Here is an 18,247-nt window from a genome sequence, read left to right on the forward strand (position 1 = left end):
ACGGCACGAAAAGAAACAGCTAACACACCCTGCTGACTACTTTTGGTTGTAAAAGAGGTTGGATGATGGGCTAGGGTGGAAAGTGGGGTATGAAGATCTGTCTAAAAAAGTCCCTTTCAGATGAGTCTGTCACACACCATTGAGCAATGACAACCTCTCATCAATAAGAGTTAAGGAAAGCAAGGTTCAAATCTCAGGAAGTCACAATTTCATTCGCTGACTCAATAAAGATTTACAAAGGGCCTACCAGCCACCAGCGTTGACATTTTTGCCATCCAGCGGAGCTGACAGCATCAGTTTGATACCTGATGGCTTTAGGGTCTGAGTGTACCCTAGTCCAATCAGGCTGGAGTTGTTCACTTTGGCGGAGAAGCAGGCATCAGGGTCGATCTGATACTTGGTTGTTATTCCAAAGCGAGTGTTACTATTCCCTGCTGTCCAGGCAAGATTGACAGCAGGCTCCAACTTCTTTTTTTTTTTTAAATTTATTTATTAATTGAACACAAATTTTTTTGACAAGGTGTTGTGCAAAAAGGGTACAGTTACATAGTAGGGTAGTGTGTACATTTCTTGTGATATCTTACACCCTGTTTTTCTTTCCCTTCTCTAGGTCAGGTAGACATATATACAATATACAATGTATCAAGAACATATACGGTAGCCATGTGGCCAGGCCCAAGAAAATTCGCTTGGGCTTTAAATGTAATGCCAATATTAGACAATATGTCAACAGTAGTCTTATATGAACGTACATACCTAGCTTTTGAGCTATTGTAATCCACTGAGAGGTCAATTTTTGACCTTTATATGTTGAGTAGTTGTTTGGTTTTAGTTACATACTGTTGGGTCGCTGCCCCAATCCTGTGGGAAATACCATTTGACAAGCAGTTTTTGGTTTCACAGACCTGGTCTCTACTGTCTCTCCATCTCCCTTTCTTAACAGTCATATATCAGGGAGGATCATGCCCCTTTGTTTTCTGTGTTCTAGGCTTATCTCACTCAACAGGCTCCAACTTCTTGTTCACCTTCTGGTAAATGGAGCCACCAAACTCTGTCCCATTGTTCACATTAGTGTGAAGCTGGAATTCATCCGTCTTGTAGCCAACTGCAAAGTTGCTCTGGGTCACTCGGGACTTTGCAGTCTCAAAATTCATCTGGTAAAATGCCAGACAGCCCTTATAACCCAGCACTAGAGCACCCCGGATCGAAGGCCCAGCGATGTCAAAGTCCACGTCGCAGCCCAGATTGATGTGCTCACGTTTGTACTCTGTCTTGATTTTAGCATTTTCCCCCCGAGTGTTTGGTGAGAAAGAAGAATCGAAGGTCAGCTTCAGTCCTCATGCAAGCTGATCCTCCACAATAATGACAGTGCCTAGTGTGTTGTCAGTGTTCCACTTCTCAGTAAACGTCGGGCCATACTCGATCCACCTATACTTGGTTTCCAGGCTACTGTTCACTTTGGTGGTCTCAGTGTAGGCTGTGTCTGAGTTTGTAAATTCCAATCCATTCTCAGACTTTGTTTTTAAGTCAAGTTTTATTAAACCAAATCCATAGCCCTTGGCGAAGTCATCCAGGCAGATTTGCCAAGATAGGCATATGTGGGAGGCACAGCCGTCTTACTGCTCCAAGGCAGTGGAGGCTGGAGCAGCGGCAGCTACAGGGGGCTGCGGCAAGGAGGAATTGAGGGCGCGGGCAGAGGGTGGGGATCATTTGTTTATTTCTTGATATTTGTCAAGCTGGAAGTTCAGCAATAATCCTAGAAATCTTTGGTTATAATATTCAATTTTGTTTATGATATTTAATTTTAATGCAGTGTATTTCAGATAAAGTAATAAGCTCACTCTTGATTGATTTAATGTTATCTCTTAAACTATTAAGTATTTATACTCAAGATTCAAGGAAAATATAAATATGTCACATATCAAAAAAGCAACAAAAAGCAAAACTATTTTAGGATATTTAATATTAAAATACATAAATAAAGTTGTGTATTACATTACAGAGAATTTAATACTATTTCAAATTTGCCTCAGAATCAAGAAGAATACATGAATAAAGTTAACATGTTGGGGACAGTTTGGTGCCAGGTGTTTTGTGAATAAGTGCTAATTTAATTTATACTTCAAATCTGATGATGACATTACACAATCCATTTATCAGACAAGCAGTTGAAAGTTTGGTTAAATTGTTTGTAGCATTTCAAATCTTTATCTCCAAAGTTTGTGTGTGCTAATATAATGTTGTGTCAAAGAAGAAAGAAGTACATAAGTGAAAAATTAGCAAAACATGTTCCCACTTTAGTACGAGTTATAATATTTTGATATCATTATCAAGCAAGTGCCCATTTTCTTACTGGAATTAAAGGCCTTATAGTATATCTACATTTATTTTAACATAAAACTTGGCCTAGAAAAGGAATCAAATAAGTAAACATATGTATGTTTACATAATTACATAACTGAGTTATTTTTTGTTTTTGTCTCTGATGAGTCATGCTGTTAATCATAGCTACTCGGGAGGCTCTGACCTGGAGGATAACGGTTTGGGGCCAGACAAGTTAAAAAAGTATCTTCTTTGCACTAGCAAAAGTGCGGTCTCCCTTATTGGGAATAATTAGCACAGGTTTAGGCAAGTCACAGCAGAGGATCACAAGAGCCCAATAGCTATACCCTTATGATCACATAAGATGATGCTAAGTGAAATGAACTCCATTTTATGGAAATGATTGTTACATCACAGTTGTAACTACTTTCAACATCCCATGTGTATCTGTAGTTTCTACTATTGATGATGTTCGTGTATCACCTTCTTGTGATTGTATCTACACTAACTCTGTAATCTTATCTGAGTGAATGGGAAACAGTGTGTACTGGTATTAGAATTAGGAAATTCAAAGGGAATACCAAAATTGAGAGACAAAGGGTAAAATAAGAGAAACAACAAGAAAAGCAATACTTGTAAAACTGTTTGGTGTAAGTGAACTGAACACCGCAGGGGGGGAAAGGGGGAGGGGGAGGGGGGTATGAGGGACAAGGTAACAAACAGTACAAGAAAAGTATCCAATGCCTAATGTATGAAACTGTAACCTCTCTGTACATCAGTTTGTTTGTTTTTTTTTTTTTTTTGGCCAGTCCTGGGCCGTGAACTCAGGGCCTGAGCACTGTCCCTGGCTTCTTTTTGCTCAAGGTTAGCACTCTGCCACTTGAGCCAAAGCGCCCCTTCTGGCCGTTTTCTGTATATGTGGTGCTGAGGAATCGAACCCAGGGCCTCATGTATACGAGGCAAGCACTCTTGCCACTAGGCCATATTCCCAGCCCCTGTACATCAGTTTTATAATAAAAACTTAAAAAAAAAAAAAGAAAAAACGTGCTGGGCTGAAAGCATGGGTTAAGTGGTAGTGCCAGCTGTAAGCAAGACAATCATGAGAGACCATGTAGTCCTGAGTTCAAGCCCTGAGCTCAAACCTAGGGTCAAGTTCTGAATTCAAGCCTGGGTAAGGGAACACAACACACAACACACACACACACACACACACACACACACACGATTATAATCTCTTTTATCTTTTGAGCTAAATTTCTCAAAGTAGAACACTGTTTAAACTTATTAAAATCTTCAAAAAGTATTATGTACATTAATGGGCTTGTTAAAATGCACTTCTCTGTATAACTGATGTTTGTGTGTGTATCCATATACATCTATATACACATTATATATCTATATTTAAATATATAGCTATGTATGTATGTAATACCTTTACATGATTTCTAATATTTAAATTTTTGTGACTTTTAAGTAATGAGGAGACTATCAAGTTATTTTCATTTATTTTATTTCATTTGGAACAAAAATTATAATGCAGAAATGTATCACATCCGTATATGGCAAAATTTGTGTTGCTTTATAAAATAATTTAGTATGATTTCACTAATAGTATCATACCAGCAAGTTTCCCATATGTTATCAGGACTAGTACTCAGAAGTTTTGGCAAATAATTAGTTTCCTTTGTTGTACTCTTACACATTTATTCATAAGTTTTTGTATGAATGAGGACACTTTGCAATTGATTTCATCATGCAAATTGGTATTGTTTGGAAAGATTATTTTCCATATTAGGGATGAATTTATGTTTTATTTTCCTATTTCAAAAAAGAAAAGGAAAATAAGCAGGATTTATGTAGTGTTTTTCTAATATACCACATTTTTATTGCTAATGCTAATTATTAATGGTGAACTGGATTCTTCATATGTAACAATTCAATTCTGGTCATCTACATATCACAAGGGACCCAGACTACTGAGTTTAATATTTGTAGTGGATCAACATTGAAGTGAGAGAAGAATGACAGGACCTAGGAAAGGAATTTATGATGTTGGCAAAGTTGTTAACCAGTCATGAGGTGTTGTTAGACAGTCCTGCCTAGAATTCTGAGCAAAGTTTCTTTCCTTTTTATGAAGCTGTACAGGGATATGGTACAGTAATACTTAAGGAAAGCATTTTGTATTTGTGATTTCATCATGGTTAAAGCATTATTAGCAGAGGATGTAAAAATTATGTTTCAAAGTTTTCAACTAGTAAAATGTAATGTTGTTTCTCTTATTTTACCCTTTGTCTCTCAATTTTGGTATTCCCTTTGAATTTCCTAATTCTAATACCAGTACACACTGTTTCCCATTCACTCAGATAAGATTACAGAGATAGTGTAGATACAATCACAAGAAGGTGATACACGAACATCATCAATAGTAGAAACTACAGATACACATGGGATGTTTTTGGAGGCAAATTGATTCTGCTTTTAAATCATCCTTATGAAGATGTAGTACTGAGAAGAACATGAAAACTTTTATAAAATCCACACTGAAGTGTCATAAAAATGGGAGAAATCAAGGGCACAACATTAAAATTAATTTGGCAGATTCTAAAAGAAGTTGCAGAACTGCTTATGACTAAAACATTAATGTTTATATGATCTGAAACATTTTGCATTCTTTAATTGCTCACCATACAATTACCATATTTAGTTTCTAATCATGTCACAGTAGCTTACTTTTTTCAGGTAGAATGCAATTGTTTGAGGCCTGAAGACTTCACTTTCTGTCAGCACATATGCTGCAAAAACAGGGAAAATTTTTCTGAAAAGTATTTCATGAAGCAAATGAAATCTATCTATCCTACTATGGGCGGTCAAAGTTCCCACCAGCTGATCCGCACAGTGGGGTTTTCTTTCTCTTAGCCACTAAGCCTAGAAAAAAACATCATTCCTTATTGCTTTTTCAATTCATTCACAGAATCTACCCAGCTCTTGGGAATGACATCCCTTTCATTCCCATGTCCTGAGTCGTTCACAGGCTGTTAAAGAACATCATGTAACTAGGCAAGAGAGAAAAGGATAGAGGGAGAGGTAATATACATTTTATATTTGCATTCTACCGAAAAGACTGGATGGTGAGTTGAATGTTGGATCTGAAGGAAAGAGGAGAAAGGAAGACTTAATTGAAACTAGTATAGATGATGGTCATAATGAAAAAAATAGGGAACAAAGGAGAAGAATCAGTTGAAGACCCACTGAAAGGAAAGGTGGAATGGAGTTTTATTTTGTGCATGCCACATTTGAAATTCTTTAATGTTCTCATTACTGCTTATCCTTGGCTTGTGGAGATTTGAAGAAGTTGGAAGGTGGTGGGGTGTGCTATGCTCTTGGGGGAAGTACTGAGCAATGTGATAGTTTATATTTAGTTTTGAGCCAGTCAGAAACTTCAAGGCTATAAATACTCATCTGAGCAATATCCATCTACATGATATTTAAAGCCATAGTACTAGATACATTCACAGGGCCTCTGTAATGAAGTTGTGTTTTTCCAGTTCACTGCAGGGCTTTAATCACTCTTCTCATTTCATATATTTCAGTGACCTTGACTAAATGCCAAATTACTTGCATTTTTTATTAGTTCTTTGCTTCTTCTCCTAAAATTGTTATAAACAGTCTTAGACCCCTCTTGTTTATTGGAGCTCTTTAGGTTGATGGGAGTACTGTATTCTTCCACAAGCCTTCTTCATGTTCTTCTTCCCAGTTTGTTATTATTTAAAGGTTTTCTTCTCTTAGCAAATAACCTTAGCACTCTGCAAAACTCTATAGCTGCCACCTCTCATTGAATTCAATCTTTTTATTCATTAGTCCTCCTTTAGTTGCTTTTTTTTTTGGGGGGGGTGAGTCTTTTATTTTGATAAGCTTTTAACTGAACAACTTATATCACATAGTGTACATTAACTGTAGGATTTCTTCAATTTTCTGTGTTCAAAGAATGCAATATTTATTTTCCTTCAAAATATTCTATCATTGGAAGCATATTTTTAAATATAGTACCAAGAGGAAGACAAATGAGCATGGAGACACACACAGACAGACAGACACACACACACATACACACACACACACACTTCCTCTAAGGCTATTTCATTTATTTATTTAATTCACTCATTCATTAATTCCTCTATTTGTTGTACAAGTGTTGTACAAAGGGTTTACAGTTTCATTCGTAAGTCAGTGAGTACATTTCTTATCAATGTTGTTACCTCCTTTCTCATTTTTCTCCCACCTTCCTCCCTTCCCCACTTCCCTTCCCCACCCCGTAGCTATACAGTTGGTTTACAGCATATTGTCTTGGAGGTATTGCTGTTGCACTGGTTCACCCTTTGTCTCTCCATTTTGATGTTACCCTTCCATTTCCTACTTCTGATAAATGTATATACAATACCCAGGGTACCAAAATCAGTTACAGTGACATCAGGAGTAAAACCATGGGAAAGAAAGACAAAAGAAAATGGCATAATTTCACGTGGTATGTTGAAAATAACAACAATAATTATAAACCACTTATTTCCATAACTTGAGAGTTCATTTCACAGGCATCATATTATGTGTTCATATATACATAACTACTAAACTGTTGTGATCTGCTAGGACTATCCTAGTCAAGTACTAATTATTACCAATGAGGGAAACCATGCTCTATGTTTCTTTGGATATGGCTCACTTCACTTAGTATGGCTTTTTCAAAGTCTTTCCATTTCCTTATGAATGGGGCAATGTTATTCTTTATAATATAAGCATAGAAATCCATTGTGTATACGTACCATATTTTCTTTGATCCATTCATCTCCTGAGAGGCATCTGGGTTGGTTCCATATTTTAGCAATGATAAATGGTGCTGTAATGAACATAATTGTGCTGGTAGGTTTAGTGTGGTCTTGCTTGTAATTCTTTGGGTAATGTCCAGAAGTGGGGTTATTGGGTAATAGGGGAGATCTTTGTTTAGTCTTTCTCCAATGTTTTAAAATAATGCATTCCATCTTTATGCTATGATAAAAAGGGACAACAAACCTGAGACTTCATGTAAAGAAGTCACATTATTAGTTCTTTTCTGACATGAATACACAGGATTATATTCAGCATTTTTCAACAATGGAAAATCTTTTAGTGTTCCCAACTGTCTTTCCAATTTTCAACAGTGATTCCTGTATTCCATGAAAATCCTCAGTGTCCATCAAGCTGGAATGACCTTCTTCATAGGAAATCTCGTCAAAGAATATATATCTTTGCAAAATGTAGGAATGATTTTTAATAACTGGAATATCTGAATGGCTTTCAAATAATAACTAGGCAAGTTGAGGCTGGAATATCAGAATGGCTTCCAAATAATAACTAGGCAAGTTGAGGCTCTGTCTTACATTTGAGAGCATGTGATTCTTAGAAGTAAACAACTTCTATAAGCAATAAAGTTAATGGATATTTCTCACATTTTCATTTTGCTATCTAAAGAAAGGTGCAATCAAATGTGTGATTTATACATCTCAATATTTTATACTGTGTAGGGGTTTGAAAAAAGCCAAAGCTACACATTATATGGCTTGTATTATTATAGTTTATTGCAAATACTGTCACAATGAGAGATGAAAAGAAAAGAAACCTTATTCTTGCCTGCCAAATCAAAGGAAAGATTTCTCATTTTTCTTTCAGAACTCTAATCCACAAGCTGTTAAGTACAGTTCCTCCGCACTTTTATACTGTATTTTTTACTTTTTAAAATTTGTTTCTACCTGGCTCAATCAAAAGAAAATATTTCCTTTCTTTTTTTAAACAAAATCTATTGAATGCCTTTTCCCTTTATATTCCCCCAGATTCACTAACTTAAACAATTATGCATATTTTAAGGGGATGAGTTAAAATGATAATATTTAAGATTATTAACTTTTTCCTGCTACCAGATGCAAACCAGAAAAATGTAACTAATCTTAAATAGTGTTTATTTAATTTCCTAAGCTTGATAGAGAAAGAGGAGAGTTTATATCCTACTTACAATAGCTGTCCTCTTCCTAATTCAAATGAGAGGCAATGTTTTACTTGCCTTAGAAAAAGAATAACAGGAGATTATTTACATATCCCATAAAACACATGACAGTAGAAGTTTTTGTTAACTTCTGGGTTGCTTTATCCTTATGTTTCAGAGTTCTGAGTCAGGAAACAAGGTTTTCTCTGACTTCTTAGTTAAATAAGCATCAAAATTTTGTGTTAGAATCAACATAGAGAGAGTAGCTCTGTGGCTCAAATGTTAGAGTTCTTGTCTTGAGCAAAAGAAGGTAAGAGACAGAGCCCAGGCCCACAGTTCAAACCCTAGGATCAATAACAAAGCAAACAAACAAACAAACAAAAACAGAATTAATATGTATTTGTATTCTCTCTCAGCTATAATTTTAAATGAACAGCTGGAACATGTTCCTGGTTAATAACTTGATTCAGAGGATGCTAGCTATTCAAATACAAAAACCGGGGTGTGGCAGCTAAGTAGTCTTTGAAGTTAATTTGATTGAAAATAAAATATTCATTTACTCATTTAATTATTTTATTTTAGTTTTATGATTACAGGCTGTTTCCTTCAAATTGTGATCCTCCTATTCTGTTTCCCAAGTAGTTAGGATCACAGACATGGGCCAACAACAAGCATCTGGTTAAGTTGTTGACAGGGGCTAAATTATAACAACCTCTTTACTATAATATAGCTATCATTGGTTAAAAAAAAAGTTATCATTATCCTATCCCATATGCTCTCCTTTGAAAACCGTCCAGACTGGCTATATCTCAATTACCATAAAAAAAGAGTTTTACATTTAGGGTGTAGATAATTTTACTATAGTTATACATGTTTTCATGATAGTTTCTCTCTCTCTCTCTCTCTCTCTCTCTCTGTGTGTGTGTGTGTGTGTGTGTGTGTGTGTGTGTGTGTGTGTGTGTGTGTGTGAATGACAGTAGGGGTGTTTGAACTCAGGACGTCCAGCTGTTGCTTAGCTTTTCTGCTCAAAGCTGTTGCTCTGTGACTTGAGCCACCACCTCCAGCTTTTTTTTACTGGTTAATTGGATACCACAGTCTCTTGGATTTGTCTTGGAACTGCCATCTTTAGATCTCGGCCTCCTGAGTAGTTAGGATTACAGACATGAGCTACAAGTACCCTGCTACCATTGTTTTCTTTGTCTCTTGCTAAAACTACAACAAAAATTAGATACCTGGGTTGGAATGTAGTGGTAGAATGCTTGCCTGGCATGCATGAAGCCCTGTGTTCAATTCCTCAGCACCACATAAACAGAAAACTACATAAAACCGAGAGAGAGAGAGAAAGAGAGAGAGAGAGACAGAGACAGAGACAGAGACAGAGAGACAGAGAGAGAGACAGAGACAGAGAGAGACAGAGAGAGATAGAGAGACAGAGAGACAGAGAAGAAAAAATTAGATACTTTTCCAAGATATCCAAATTACATAATCAATGGTAACTAATTGCTGCAAATGGACATCAGTTACTTTCAAAATATTGATGGAATTTTTTCATTTATTTAATGTTTTATTTATTTATCATGCCAGTACCAGAGCTTGAACCCAAGGCTTTGCCCTATTAATGGCCTTCTTGCTCTCAGCTACTGCTTAACCACTGAGCCATGCCTCCAGTTGATTGATGGATCAAAATCACTCATGTCTATTCTCAATATTAAAACAAAGAACCCAGCGTTTATACAAACAATGAGAAGCAGAGGATTCTGGTTATGCTACACGGGCCTCCGTTTGGCAGGACCTCCATTAGGCTGTCTGGGAGTAACAGAAATAATAACACAAATCAGTGCTGAGTGTAGCAGTGTGCATAGTGGGCAGTGCTCTAAAAGCTTTTGTGTATTCATTCAGGGACTTTTATGCAACCTCTCTATTGGTTATTGTTACTCCAGCTTCATATATGAGTTTATGGACATAGAGAAAGGTTAACTAAACTCTCTTTAGGTTAGCTCTTCAGTAGTATCACTGGGATTCTATTCCAGATCTTCAGGCACCAGCATTGCCTGCTCTTGCATTATCTTATTTAATTTTTTTTACTGCAGCACTATATCCCAATTCTAATGATGTCTGAATACATTGTTCTTCTCCTTTAAAAAGTTCTTTCTCCTCACACATCATTTACTGCTTGACAAGTAAATACATAATGTATAAAGTGAACTCAAAGATTGTTAAAATTGAAGAGAGAGCATGAGTTTATTGTCAAGGGACAACATTTGGCCTACATGGCTGCTTTGGTTGTGGAAAACTGTGTACCATATTTGATATATTACCCATTATACCTTCTGCATTGTCAGGGAACTTATATACTGTAAACTGGGAGCCAGATGATACAGAAATACAAATCCTCAAGTATATTTTTCTCACTAATATTTCAGTTTTCCAGTCTTGTCAACATCAGAAATTATCTCTTCTGATGAAGCAATTTCAGTGAGCAGACACTGAAGTCGTTTTACCAAAAGTGCCTCCAAGTTTTTTCCCCCCATATTTTACTACAGTTTTTCTAAGCACAGTAAAATAATTGGTTATACAGAAACATAGATAATATTACTTAGAATTATATAAACATAAGGGGGGCTTTGTAAGCTTCTGTGTAAACATGAAGACAAAATAGAGGCTGGATTAATACAAACATCTATTTTCAATCATGGGATATTTTCTGAAACAGAATATTGCCTTATGAAATTATACATTCCCCATCAAATGTTTCAGCAAAATGGTGGAGGATATTCTAGCCAGAACAGTGGGGAGGGAATTTCCTATGGCTTCCAGGATCAAACTGGAAATCCTCAAAAGTCCCTTACAAACCTAACATTGTCAAAAGATTTCCACAGTTGTTATTTTACTATAGTTCTATATGATGTATCATGAACCAGCCTCCGATATAACTTTAAAATTTTAAATAACTTTGGGTGTTTCAGTAGAACAAGCGATGAGAATATTAACCACTTTCATTTATTTTTTAATAATAATTACTATTTATTGTCAAAGTGATGTACAGAGGGGTTACAGTTTCATACGTTAGGCCATGGGTACATTTCTTTCTTTTTTTTTTGTGTGTGTGTGTGTGTGTAAAAACACTAGTTAGAATTTATTAGTTACACATTTTGACATTAAAATTGAGACAAAGCTGTTTCTACAGATTCTGAACTTTTTGTCAATGTATAGGATAACATAAAACCATCGCTGGTGATACATTTGCAGTTTGGTCTTCAAGAGCTGTAAATAGTGACAAAGAATTAAAATGGAATGAAAAATCATTAAAAAATTGTTTCTAAACACCATGCTTGAGACAGCAGAAATGAAAACATTTTCCTTAATTTTCCTTCACTTCTATTTTACAAAAGTGCTTTACAAGTTAAATCTTGACCACCTACATGGAGTGTAAATAAAAAGTAGTCTCAGCACTGAAAGCCTAGTGAAGTCCATTCCGTGGAAAACTCACATACCTGTGTGTTGCTAATTAGGTGATCTGGAACCGATCTCCATTCAAGTCTTGACAGCAATCCAAAGGGCACTACTCAATTTGGTGTCAAATTCTTGTTTTCTGAAATCCTCACATCTGTATTTTGCTGATGTGTCAGCAAAATATTGCTCAGTAGAGCTGTGTGAAGCTCATTAGCCTTTTGTTTCATCCAGCACTGCTGGATGAAGAATGTCCACTTTAATGATTCTGCAGGTAGGTTACCTCCTCCCTCATTCCCCCCTCCCCCCTCCCACTTCCCCTCTTCCCCCATGAGTTCAGTTGATTTACACCAAATGGTTTTACAATTATCGCTTTTGGAGTCGTTTGTCTTTTGATCCTTTGTCTCTCGTCTTTGGTATTCCCTTTCCCTTCCGTAGTTCTAATACCAGTATATACAGTATCCAGGGTACTCAGAGGAGATACAGTGATTGTGTGGGGATAACCACAGGAAGGGGGTACATTAAGATCATTAACAATAGAAGCTACGGTTTCACATGGCATGTTGAAAGTAATTACAACAGTGATGCTTTGCCTTTCCTTGAACACTGTCTTCTCCATTGTACTCTATGATTCTAATTTACACAAACACACACACACACACGAAAACCTGTCTGGAGCTTTTAAATAAGAATAATTCATGTTGTTTTTATTACCAAACCAAAAAGTCAATTTGAAAAGTTCATAAAAACTAGAGATGGTAATAACTTTGACTTTTTAAGGAGCGAGGCAACAACATTGCTTTCTTATATACCTCTTTTCAATAAGAACCAATTTAGAAATTTACATTTTTTCAAGGAGCGATATTAGAACCATCAGAAGAGAAAATAGAGTTAAGGTGGTGCGTTTACAGAATGATGTCTGCATGAGTGGCAGATGTTTGCTCTATAACCACATTACACACATTCAATTTTTTATTACAGAACAATTGCTTCTAATAACTTTTATGCTATGATCAATGTGTCATATTCACATGAATTTTGAAAATAACCTAAGAAATGTACAGAATTGTTCTTCATTTGTTTACTCCAAAAATATTCAATAATAATAAAGAAAGTAACTGACTTGCACGTGTATTTCATTGTGGATTCTCACAAATTGTAAGCTCACAAATATTTGCCCCCAATCCTACTGGATCATAGAATAGCTGACATTATGGCCAAAATGATTATCAATCTTCAGTTGGGCAATATTGTCTGCTGTGAGCAGTGTGATTAATAACAGCAATTCAAGCACGATCTGGAAAGCTGTGATCTTTATTGACTAAGTGACCTGGTGACTCTTTCCTTTCATGTTGTTTGTACTCAATTTGTACAGCTTTCAGTTATTGATATAGTCCATTACATTTCAGTTGTGATATCATTCTACATTAGGTGAACTCAATAGCAAATGTCAGGTGAAGCAAGAAACACATCAATTTATTCTGTAGAAATACTTTGACTTTTGTAGACTTCTATTTTATTCATCAACAAGCTGAGAGAAATTGTCAATGGATGATGGTGATAATTTCATTAGCATATCAGAAATACTTTTGCTTCTATTTTTATAATGTATAAATATGTAAGAATAACTCTACCCATATCACTGCCCTTAGGCTTTATTTCCTGCCAATTCATTATTAACATTTATTTTAATCTAATTTTCAGATGAGTGAAAATAAAAAATATTATTCTAATAGTGTTCTTTTTATTGTTTTGTACATTTATTTCTTCTGAACACATGCCTATATAATCTGCAAATGTAGGATGTTTGTTTAGATATAAATAAGTGCATGATTATGGCATTGACTTCTCTTAAAAACAAATCTTACATAAGTTAAATGATATTCTGTAATTAGTCTTAAATGCTGTTAATAATCTAAACAAAACAGAATATTTAATAAGAGTTTAGGCAGTATACCTAGCATGTTTGAATTAACATTTGGGTAAGTAACTTATTTTATAAAATAGAATCGAATTGAGTCTGTGGACATAGTTCAGTGGTAGAGTAGTCGTATAAACTGATCAAGGCTGTGGGTTCAATTCCCAACACTACCAAAAAATTTAAATTATGCACTCAATTCTTATAATTTTAAGTTTGTGAAAAATAATTCTTGGGAAGTCAATTGTACTAATTCATAGTCTAATAGTGGATATATAGTTTTAGATTTATGAAAAGTATTTAATTAGTCTTAGCTATTATATTAACTATCCTAATGGCAGACAGGGACATGGAGATAAATTTCACTTGTGTGACATTCAAATGTTGACCTGCTTGGGTTCATCTAGCAAAGATAAGTAGAATGAGAACTCTGCCCTTTGTCACACTACTGGTAAAGATACCTAGCAAGTGAGTCTAATAATAGCCCTCTAAAAAAAGAAAGCTAGTCTACTAAAGAAAATATTTTAAGAAAAAGAATTTAACAATTGCTTCAAATGATATGCTGAGGTGATCATAAGATTTATAATAAGAGATTTCCATTCATTTTTTTGGAATCAGAATGGTTAGGACACTGGATTCTCACAGTTTATTATCAGAAAAAAAAATAAAGAAGGTCTTGACTTAAAGAGAAATGAAAAAAAGTGACAGGAGATAAAGGAGAATAGAAGAGTGCAAGAAACAGTTTTGATTCATGAGTAAGCATGTAGCTCCATGGTAAAGCACTTGCCTGGCCAGCACCACACAAAAAAAAAGACAAAGAAAAAAAAACTGAGAAAGCCCTCTAAATACCTGCATTTAATTTTAAATAATGAGTTTGTTTTTACTGTTACAATTTATCCAATAAATATTGTAGCAGATAATGAAAGAGAGGTGATGATTTGTTATAGAAACAAAATACCTCAAAAAGTGAAATTGGCTGGTTAATATTGTCATAATTTCCTATGTAATTTCACTTTATATTTTTTTATTACTTTCTCAGCTCCTCAACCAAGTCTCAATGAAGAGTGAGATATTTTTGGTTGCATGTTGTCTTTGCTAGAATAGGAAAAATATGAAACATATAATAAACACAATATAAATATAAACAAATGCTGAATAAATAAAGTAACCCTCTTTGCCTTAGACAGATGACAGTCAGTTCTTCTATTGTACCTGGAGAGAAGCAGGTAGATAGAAACAGAGGGATATGAGTTAGTTGCATTGCTGATCAAAACTCAGGTTGTTCTTATGGGATTATTCATATTGAATTAGTCAAATAAATAAATATATATATATAATTAAGTTCAACAGGAAAATGAAAGATAAAAGCCAGGGAAATTTTGAAGAGATGAGTACAATAAAACCAATTATTCATATATATTAATTAATTACCTGAGGAAGTTCAGTGTGATAAATCCATGAATTCATACAGTGTACTTTATATTTCTATTCTCCTTTGCCTTCACTTTTTTTGTGTGTGTTTGATGGGTTTCATAGCACTGTACGTATCCTTATTCCCTCCAGAAACCTCTCCTTCGCTCTTCTGACAACATGTCCCATCACCAACATCACCATAGTCATCATCATCATCATCATCATTACAATTTTTGATGGAGGTTTCACAAATGAGTGATAACAGGAATATTTGATATTTGAGTCTGTTTTATCTCACCCCAAATCATAATTTGCTGTTTCATCCTATTTCCTCAAATGACATGATTTCCTTTTGCTTTATGAATGAGAATAGTTTGTAGTATACCATGAAATTGTATCATTATCCCCCAAAGCTGAGTATTGCATATTCTCACTAATCTCTGAAATCGAGACCTACAATGATAATGATGATGATGTTCTTGGTGGTGGTGGTGGTAATGCTTGAACATGAATGTGAAAGAAGGGTTGTTTGGGGAGTTGATAGGGTATCATGGGAGTGGTACAGAAAAGGAAAGGATACTGAGGGGCGAGGAGCATAGCAGTGCACTACATACATGTACAAAGAGAAAACAATGAAACCCAAGATCCCTGTTTGAAAAAAAGGGGAGGAAAGGTCACTAACATAGAATACTGTACACATTTGTGGCAGTATAACAACCCACTTTCAGTACTATTAATGTGTGCTAATTTTAAAGTTAATTTAATTTTTAAAAGACCAAGAGATAGACAATAGGAGCAAACTGTTTTTTTTCAATGATTATAAATTTCATTTACAAGATAAAAACCTCCCAATAGAGAAAACAGAGAAAAGACACTGTATGTCATCTGAGTACCCTGGATACTGTATATATTGGTATTAGAACTAGGGAAGGCAAAGGAATATCAAAATTGAGAGACAAAGGATAAAGAGACAAACATCTCCAAAAGCAATACTTGCAAAACCATTTGGTGTAAACCAATTGAACAGCTCATGGGGGGAGAGGGAAAGAGGGAGGGGGAGGGGAGGAAATGAAGGAGGAGGTAACAAATTGTACAAGAAATGTACCCATGGCCTTACGTATGACACTGTAACCCCTCTGTACATCACTTTGACAATAAATAATTATTCAGAAAATAAGAAAAAGATCAACTAAATATTACAACAAGTAAGTTAAAAGAATGATGATTAAAGTGAATAATCATCATTAAATTTTCATCTTCAAAGGGATGAAGGGAAAACCTCAAAGCTTTCAGAGAAATAAGCCAGAGACTCATCAAAGTTTTCAAAGTCAGGAAATTCTTATCAACGGTATTGGCAGTAAGGACACAAAGAGTGTTAACTGTAAAAATCAGAAAGTTAGTTTTGCTATAGAAATCTGCTATGGCAAAAAGATTACTTCAACATGACAACTAGATAAAGATATTAGTAGATATCCAATTTTTCAAGGAAGAATTGCCATCTTTGTACACTTTATCAGGATTCTAGGACTGCAAAGTTAAACAAGAAAATACCAGCCAGGAGAAAACAAAACAAAACTGGGAATCCAACACAAAAGAAACCCATATGTGACTGAGAAGAGAAATTCTGGGACATGACTTTCCTTTTTTTTTTTTTTTAGTAGTTGAAGATACAGTTTTATTTCAACATACATAGAAATTATTCCATTTTGCTCCTATCTCCATTTACCCATCATATTGAAATATGTGTTTTGCATTTCTGTCAGCTCATCTTTCATAGCTAACTTGTTGCTTTGTTACAGGAGTCAAAGATTTTCAAGAATACATATGATTTTTGTCAACTTGGATTACACATTAAAATTATTCGATGACTAAAGCACTTAAAATAACAAAAAGAACATTTAAGTCCAGTCTCCAGCTCCCCAAAATCCAATCTAAGCGATTCTATTTAAAGTTTATAATCAATTCCTTTTGAAGCTTGCAAAGGAGCATAGTGTCAGCTCTACAGGTTGACTGTGAGGGTAATATGTGGTAAGAACAGAAGCAGGTGCCCTTTTTTATCCATCTCAACGTTGATCAGTCCTTACAACTAAAATCATACATTTCAATCTCTTAACCAAACCTTTAAATATAAATTTTGTCTCTTGCAAAAGTATTGGGGACTTTATGTATGTCACTATATCTCAAATATTGATATATTCTATATTTGGTGAAGTTTCTTAACAGCCAAGCCCAAAGGCTCTGAGATCAATGGTTTGGGGTAAATATATGTAGATGGATGCACAAGCTTTGAGAGATAGACAGCTTGCTTAACTTGCTTCAATATCATCTTTTGTTAGAAGTAGTGTCACAAAAATTATAATCTTGATATTTGCAAAGTAAGATTAAAATACATAAGAAGCACTTGGGAAAGCAAAGTAATAACTCAGTAATTATTAGTTATTAATAGCTCTTCATAAAGTGAAAGTTTTTTTTAAATGAAAATGGCCAAGAGACATATGAAAAAGTGCTCTACATCACTGGCAATAAAAGAAATACAAATCAGAGCTACAACGCATTTAGTATATTAAAGCACCTGACAGGACGGCTTTTTGCGAGCCTTCCCAGGTACTGGAGTTTTTCTGTTAATATGCCGCACTAAGTCATAAAAAATCTCATTGACATTTATTTTTGACTTTGCAGAAGATTCCAGGAATGCACAGTTGTTCCATTGTCTTGCTAGATTTTGACCTTGTTCCTTTCCTACAACTCTTTTGTCTTCCAAGTCACACTTATTACCAACCAGAATCATTGGAACATCATCAGCTCTGAGCCGGGTCTGAAGAACTGTTGCCCAATTCAACAGTGCCAGCATTCCAACTTTGTTAAACCTACCAACATCTTAAATGGACTTTCCTGTGGTGGTACCTTTAAGAGGCGGATGAAAGCTACTATATCAGTTTGCACATTCTAATCACTTTCCAGTATCACAAGAGAGATTTTTACTTATATAATAGTCCTACAGTATGCAGATGCTATTACTGCTAAGAGACATTCTTCATCCACCAATGTTGTACATGTATGAAAATGGTGTACTGTATACTTTAACACATCCCCATTCTTTATATTGGAGAGTACAATAATGTAAATCATAAAAG

The 18,247-nt window shown here is 35.1% G+C and overlaps 1 pseudogene; it reads right to left on the bottom strand.

The window, feature by feature from the left end:
• Positions 1-243: 243 nt before the first annotated feature.
• On the bottom strand, positions 244-17,964 carry LOC125355709 (annotated as a pseudogene).
• Positions 17,965-18,247: the final 283 nt, after the last annotated feature.

The sequence above is a fragment of the Perognathus longimembris genome, chromosome 7 (genome assembly GCF_023159225.1).
Source record: "Perognathus longimembris pacificus isolate PPM17 chromosome 7, ASM2315922v1, whole genome shotgun sequence".
Taxonomy (NCBI): domain Eukaryota; kingdom Metazoa; phylum Chordata; class Mammalia; order Rodentia; family Heteromyidae; genus Perognathus; species Perognathus longimembris.